This window comes from Dendronephthya gigantea, unplaced genomic scaffold, assembly GCF_004324835.1.
Source record: "Dendronephthya gigantea isolate DGI-Jeju-01 unplaced genomic scaffold, DenGig_1.0 000308F, whole genome shotgun sequence".
NCBI classification, from domain to species: domain Eukaryota; kingdom Metazoa; phylum Cnidaria; class Anthozoa; order Malacalcyonacea; family Nephtheidae; genus Dendronephthya; species Dendronephthya gigantea.
In genome coordinates, this window is record NW_021163318.1 from 137,667 (window position 1) to 145,082 (window position 7,416).

At 35.7% G+C, this 7,416-nt stretch overlaps 1 long non-coding RNA gene across 1 annotated transcript; it reads right to left on the minus strand.

Annotated features, from left to right (window-relative positions):
* Positions 1-293: 293 nt before the first annotated feature.
* On the minus strand, positions 294-6,687 carry LOC114541754. The gene is made up of 14 exons (XR_003689337.1): positions 6,569-6,687; positions 6,200-6,263; positions 6,088-6,130; positions 5,689-5,749; positions 5,373-5,472; positions 5,229-5,270; positions 3,598-3,721; positions 3,229-3,292; positions 3,117-3,159; positions 2,717-2,777; positions 2,403-2,502; positions 2,258-2,299; positions 630-753; positions 294-324 (listed from the first exon to the last, which is right to left on the minus strand). It is a non-coding gene; the product is annotated as an uncharacterized LOC114541754 (long non-coding RNA).
* Between the last annotated feature and the right edge of the window lie 729 nt (positions 6,688-7,416).

Sequence of the window (7,416 nt, forward strand, 5' to 3'; positions counted from 1 at the left end):
AAGTGCATGCCAATATCACACGGTTGCGCATTTTGAATATATCAAACATGCCAATTGCTGTACCATCTGTTTAAAATTAACCTCTAATGAATCGCAAGTGCTGTAAAACAACTTGAAGAGGTTATAGACATAGCTGCAATGTTACCTGCTAATTGCATCGACAGATTGTTATTCTCATTTCGCAGACTCAAAAACGAAAGTGGAATAAAATCGTAATTACGAATAAAGCAATATATAATTAATGGTATTTAAAAACGAACCTGCAGCTGAGAAGCGAGGGAGTTGATTTCTTCTTGCGTCTTTTCCCGTAATTCACTCAACTTTCTAAGAACAGAAACACCACGTGAGAGTGGAGAACCAAAGAGAATCATCGCGATTCTGAGAAAGGTGGAATTTTTGTTTGAAATAATTTAGAACCGCGAGTGGGCAATTACCGCGTGTATACGTAACCATGGAATGACTCAACAGTAATCAAAATGTTGGCAAATCATAGTAAAATTGTCGCAGTAAACAATTAACGTGGGTGTATTGGAAAATTCAAAATATGTTGACTAATTAATTAACAAAGAAATACATATCTAGTACATTAATCTAAAGGTGAGAAAAAAAACGACAAAATATTTCCACACCTTCGGCTATCATTGACAGTAGAATGCTGTGAGCTCTTCTAACTTTTGATTTTGCAACTCCTGACGTTTCATTAAGACTTCATTTTCACTGAAAACCAACTGGCATTGCTTCTCCAATTGTTGCCTAGTGGATTAGAAAATTTCGTGAGAAAATAAAACCCTTCCGAAAAAAAAGCAAGTGGCTTGTTGCGAGTAAGTAGTCAAACGCGGCTAATCATGCAGATTTTCTTCGGAAAGAAATTGCGTATTCTCAAATTTTTACAGGAAACAAGAAAATTTGTTTTGCTCCCGTTACACATGTACTTAATCTTTACTTTATTAAAACGGTCAGCCTTATCTTATATAGACAAACAGGCCAAAATTGTTTCACAAATAACCTCGGTTTTGATGAAACATTCCCTCCTTTTCCCAATTTAGATTATAAGAACTCCAGATTTTCTCGTTCGTTATTAAAAACACAAAATGTCCACTGTCTGAATAAATTATAAATTTTATAGTGATTTTTTCAAAAGTATTTCCCAATTGGAAAGTAGCTCTTTGGTAAAGAACACCTGGGGCCAGTTGCTCGAAAGGCGTTTAGCTTAAACGGTGGATAAGCCAAAGTTTAAAAATACTCTCATACATCTCGTGAATGACTGAACCTGCATCTTATGCATTCAATGTGTACTTCCATTGAGAATTAAACTATTTGCATCGAAATATTACAGCTCAGTTGTTCAATAAATAGATAATTTTGTTTTCTATTTTAGACTTATCCACCGTTTAAGCTAAACGCCTTTTGAACAACCGGCCCCTGCACGACTTTTTAAAACCATATGCAGAAAGATTTTTTATACGGGCACCAATGAACTAAGGGGCTGTTTACATGAGCCCGGTTACCCGAAATTCAACGAAACGTGAGAGGACTTTGAGGTATTGAAATAAGTCTTTATGACACCAAACAAGCACATGCTATTGTTGTGGTGATTATACGACTGCCAGGATCATGTTATCTGCTCATTTCAATACCTTAAATTCATCTCACGCTTCGTTGAATGTAAACAGCCCCTAATTTTGCAGTTTTGTGCAATTCATTCTCCGTCATAGCCGGGACAAATGAAAGCTTCTCAACCTTACCCAATGTAAAGTCAAGAAAGCATTAAAGACATGGTTTGTACTAAATATGCTGGTTATTTTGATCTCTCATTAGGAAGACAATAAAACTGCAGGTTGCAATTGTTTCTCCATTTTTGGGGGGATTTAAAAACTGTTCTACAGTTCTCCTTTATGCGTACAGAAAATTTTAAACAATTTTATTATTTCTTTTAAAATCAAAAACTACATAAGTAAATAAAATCATTTTTCATTCACGCATTTGTAAAATTTTTAAAGTGCATGTTAATATCACACGGTTGCGCATTTTGAATGCATCAAAAGGTATTTTTAAAAAAAATACGCAAAATATTTTGTTGCTGCAATGGTCTATTAGCCTTTAAAGTTACCGAACGTGACGTCAAATCGGGAATTTCGTACAACTTAAACAAAAGAAAACTGATTTGTAATGCAGCTATACCTACACGCGCGTTCGAAATTCCACATTCAAAACACATTTAGCGACATATATAGATAACGAAATTCACAGTTCTTACCATTTCATTAACAGCATCCCTTTCTAAAGTTGTCTTTTCAGCCTACACACGCACAAAGAAGACGTTCAGAGAACGGTTGTACAAAGTTGAACCTCAATTGGTTCATTATATCTCATAGACACTAATACGGATTAGTTCCACTTACCACTTTTAGTACTTCACTTAGGGTGTTTTGCCCGGCAGCCTCCCTTTGATGAAGATGGGAAAATTGTTCTTTAAGAAGTACAGTCTTACGCTCATTTTTTCTAAGATAGAAAGGAAAAAGCATCTCTTCGATATACAGCGAGAAACAAGCAAAAGAAAACGCTTTGCAAGTACAGGCGATGCTCAAATCTCAAAATGCGATGACTTAATTCTGGAACATACTCAAGACAGATGACAAGTCATTATGAATGCATGCAAAACGATATCGAGCTTTCGTCCAACCGGGCACGTGTTACATGTGATGTGTGACCATACCTTTGAAATTCTGTGAAACTGTGAATCTCTGTTTCTAATTGCGCATTAACCAACTTACAATCTGCAATGAGATAGTAAATCATATAATAATGAAAACAGCATTGCCTGGTGTTTCCCAATCGAGGGACACAAGGACAGCATCAACTAGCGTTGAACCAATTTTTGGGATATTACCTAATTTCTGAACTACGCAAAGGTACTGAAGTTCAAAAGTCGAAGACGACGAGTGGGTGAGACTAAAATTTCATATTCAAGTACGTAGGTACGTATCCGGACGTATCTTTAAATCACTGTTCGAAACATGCCAATTGCTGTACGATCTGTTTCAAAATTAACCTCTAATGAATCGCAAGTGCTGTAAAACAACTTGCAGAGGTTATAGACATAGCTGCAATGTTACCTGCTAATTGCATCGACAGATTGTTATTCTCATTTCGCAGACCCTAAAACGAAAGTGGAATAAAATCGTAATTACGAAAGCAATATATAATTAATGGTATTTAAAAACGAACCTGCAGCTGAGAAGCGAGGGAGTTGATTTCTTCTTGCGTCTTTTCCCGTAATTCACTCAACTTTCTAAGAACAGAAACACCACGTGAGAGTGGAGAACCAAAGAGAATCATCGCGATTCTGAGAAAGGTGGAATTTTTGTTTGAAATAATTTAGAACCGCGAGTGGGCAATTACCGCGTGTATACGTAACCATGGAATGACTCAACAGTAAACCAAATGTTGGCAAATCATAGTAAAATTGTCGCAGTAAACAATTAACGTGGGTGTATTGGAAAATTCAAAATATGTTGACTAATTAATTAACAAAGAAATACATATCTAGTACATTAATCTAAAGGTGAGAAAAAAAACGACAAAATATTTCCACACCTTCGGCTATCATTGACAGTAGAATGCTGTGAGCTCTTCTAACTTTTGATTTTGCAACTCCTGACGTTTCATTAAGACTTCATTTTCACTGAAAACCAACTGGCATTGCTTCTCCAATTGTTGCCTAGTGGATTAGAAAATTTCGTGAGAAAATAAAACCCTTCCGAAAAAAAAGCAAGTGGCTTGTTGCGAGTAAGTAGTCAAACGCGGCTAATCATGCAGATTTTCTTCGGAAAGAAATTGCGTATTCTCAAATTTTTAAAGGAAACAAGAAAATTTGTTTTGCTCCCGTTACACATGTACTTAATCTTTACTTTATTAAAACGGTAAGCCTTATCTTATATAGACAAACAGGCCAAAATTGTTTCACAAATAACCTCGGTTTTGATGAAACATTCCCCCTTTTCCTTTTCTTTTCCATTAAAGAACTCCAGATTTTCTCGTTCGTTATTAAAAACACGAAATGTCCACTGTCTGAATAAATTATAAATTTTATAGTGATTTTTTCAAAAGTATTTCCCAATTGGAAAGTAGCTCTTTGGTAAAGAACACCTGGGGCCAGTTGCTCGAAAGGCGTTTAGCTTAAACGGTGGATAAGCCAAAGTTTAAAAATACTCTCATACATCTCGTGAATGACTGAACCTGCATCTTATGCATTCAATGTGTACTTCCATTGAGAATTAAACTATATTTGCATCGAAATATTACAGCTCAGTTGTTCAATAAATAGATCATTTTGTTTTCTATTTTAGACTTATCCACCGTTTAAGCTAAACGCCTTTTGAACAACCGGCCCCTGCACGACTTTTTAAAACCATATGCAGAAAGATTTTTTATACAGGCACCAATGAACTAAGGGGCTGTTTACATGAGCCCGGTTACCCGAAATTCAACGAAGCGTGAGAGGACTTTGAGGTATTGAAATAAGTGTTTATGACACCAAACAAGCACATGCTATTGTTGTGGTGATTATACGACTGCCAGGATCATGTTATCTGCTCATTTCAATACCTTAAATTCATCTCACGCTTCGTTGAATGTAAACAGCCCGTAATTTTGCAGTTTTGTGCAATTCATTCTCCGTCATAGCCGGGACAAATGAAAGCTTCTCAACCTTACACAATATAAAGTCAAGAAAGCATTAAAGACATAGTTTGTACTAAATATGCTGGTTATTTTGATCTCTCATTAGGAAGACAATAAAACTGCAGGTTGCAATTGTTTCTCCATTTTTGGGGGGATCTAAAAACTGTTCTACAGTTCTCTTTTATGCGTACAGAAAATTTTAAACAATTTTATTATTTCTTTTAAAATCAAAAACTACATAAGTAAATAAAATCATTTTTCATTCACGCATTTGTAAAATTTTTAAAGTGCATGTTAATATCACACGGTTGCGCATTTTGAATACATCAAAAGGTATTTTTAAAAAAAATACGCAAAATATTTTGTTGCTGCAATGGTCTATTAGCCTTTAAAGTTACCGCACGTGACGTCAAATCGGAAATTTCGTACAACTTAAACAAAAGAAAACTGATTTGCAATGCCGTTATACCCACACGCGCGTTCAAAATTCCACATTGAAAACACATTTAGCGACATATATAGATAACGAAATTCACAGTTCTTACCATTTCATTAGCAGCATCCCTTTCTAAAGTTGTCTTTTCAGCCTACACACGCACAAAGAAGACGTTCAGAGAACGGTTGTACAAAGTTGAACCTCATTGGTTCATTATATCTCATAGACACTAATACGGATTAGTTCCACTTACCACTTTTAGTACTTCACTTAGGGTGTTTTGCCCGGCAGCCTCCCTTTGATGAAGATGGGAAAATTGTTCTTTAAGAAGTACAGTCTTACGCTCATTTTTTCTAAGATAGAAAGGAAAAAGCATCTCTTCGATATACAGCGAGAAACAAGCAAAAGAAAACGCTTTGCAAGTACAGGCGATGCTCAAATCTCAAAATGCGATGACTTAATTCTGGAACATACTCAAGACAGATGACAAGTCATTATGAATGCATGCAAAACGATATCGAGCTTTCGTCCAACCGGGCACGTGTTATACATGTGATGTGTGACCATACCTTTGAAATTCTGTGAAACTGTGAATCTCTGTTTCTAATTGCGCATTAACCAACTTACAATCTGCAATGAGATAGTAAATCATATAATAATGAAAACAGCATTGCCTGGTGTTTCCCAATCGAGGGACACAAGGACAGCATCAACTAGCGTTGAACCAATTTTTGGGATATTACCTAATTTCTGAACTACGCAAAGGTACTGAAGTTCAAAAGTCGAAGACGACGAGTGGGTGAGACTAAAATTTCATATTCAAGTACGTAGGTACGTATCCGGACGTATCTTTAAATCACTGTTCGAAACATGCCAATTGCTGTACGATCTGTTTAAAATTAACCTCTAATGAATCGCAAGTGCTGTAAAACAACTTGCAGAGGTTATAGACATAGCTGCAATGTTACCTGCTAATTGCATCGACAGATTGTTATTCTCATTTCGCAGACCCTAAAACGAAAGTGGAATAAAATCGTAATTACGAAAGCAATATATAATTAATGGTATTTAAAAACGAACCTGCAGCTGAGAAGCGAGGGAGTTGATTTCTTCTTGCGTCTTTTCCCGTAATTCACTCAACTTTCTAAGAACAGAAACACCACGTGAGAGTGGAGAACCAAAGAGAATCATCGCGATTCTGAGAAAGGTGGAATTTTTGTTTGAAATAATTTAGAACCGCGAGTGGGCAATTACCGCGTGTATACGTAACCATGGAATGACTCAACAGTAAACCAAATGTTGGCAAATCATAGTAAAATTGTCGCAGTAAACAATTAACGTGGGTGTATTGGAAAATTCAAAATATGTTGACTAATTAATTAACAAAGAAATACATATCTAGTACATTAATCTAAAGGTGAGAAAAAAAACGACAAAATATTTCCACACCTTCGGCTATCATTGACAGTAGAATGCTGTGAGCTCTTCTAACTTTTGATTTTGCAACTCCTGACGTTTCATTAAGACTTCATTTTCACTGAAAACCAACTGGCATTGCTTCTCCAATTGTTGCCTAGTGGATTAGAAAATTTCGTGAGAAAATAAAACCCTTCCGAAAAAAAAGCAAGTGGCTTGTTGCGAGTAAGTAGTCAAACGCGGCTAATCATGCAGATTTTCTTCGGAAAGAAATTGCGTATTCTCAAATTTTTAAAGGAAACAAGAAAATTTGTTTTGCTCCCGTTACACATGTACTTAATCTTTATTAAAACGGTAAGCCTTATCTTATATAGACAAACAGGCCAAAATTGTTTCACAAATAACCTCGGTTTTGATGAAACATTCCCTCCTTTTCCCAATTTAGATTATAAGAACTCCAGATTTTCTCGTTCGTTATTAAAAACACGAAATGTCCACTGTCTGAATAAATTATAAATTTTATAGTGATTTTTTCAAAAGTATTTCCCAATTGGAAAGTAGCTCTTTGGTAAAGAACACCTGGGGCCAGTTGCTCGAAAGGCGTTTAGCTTAAACGGTGGATAAGCCAAAGTTTAAAAATACTCTCATACATCTCGTGAATGACTGAACCTGCATCTTATGCATTCAATGTGTACTTCCATTGAGAATTAAACTATATTTGCATCGAAATATTACAGCTCAGTTGTTCAATAAATAGATCATTTTGTTTTCTATTTTAGACTTATCCACCGTTTAAGCTAAACGCCTTTTGAACAACCGGCCCCTGCACGACTTTTTAAAACCATATGCAGAAAGATTTTTTATACAGGCACCAATGAACT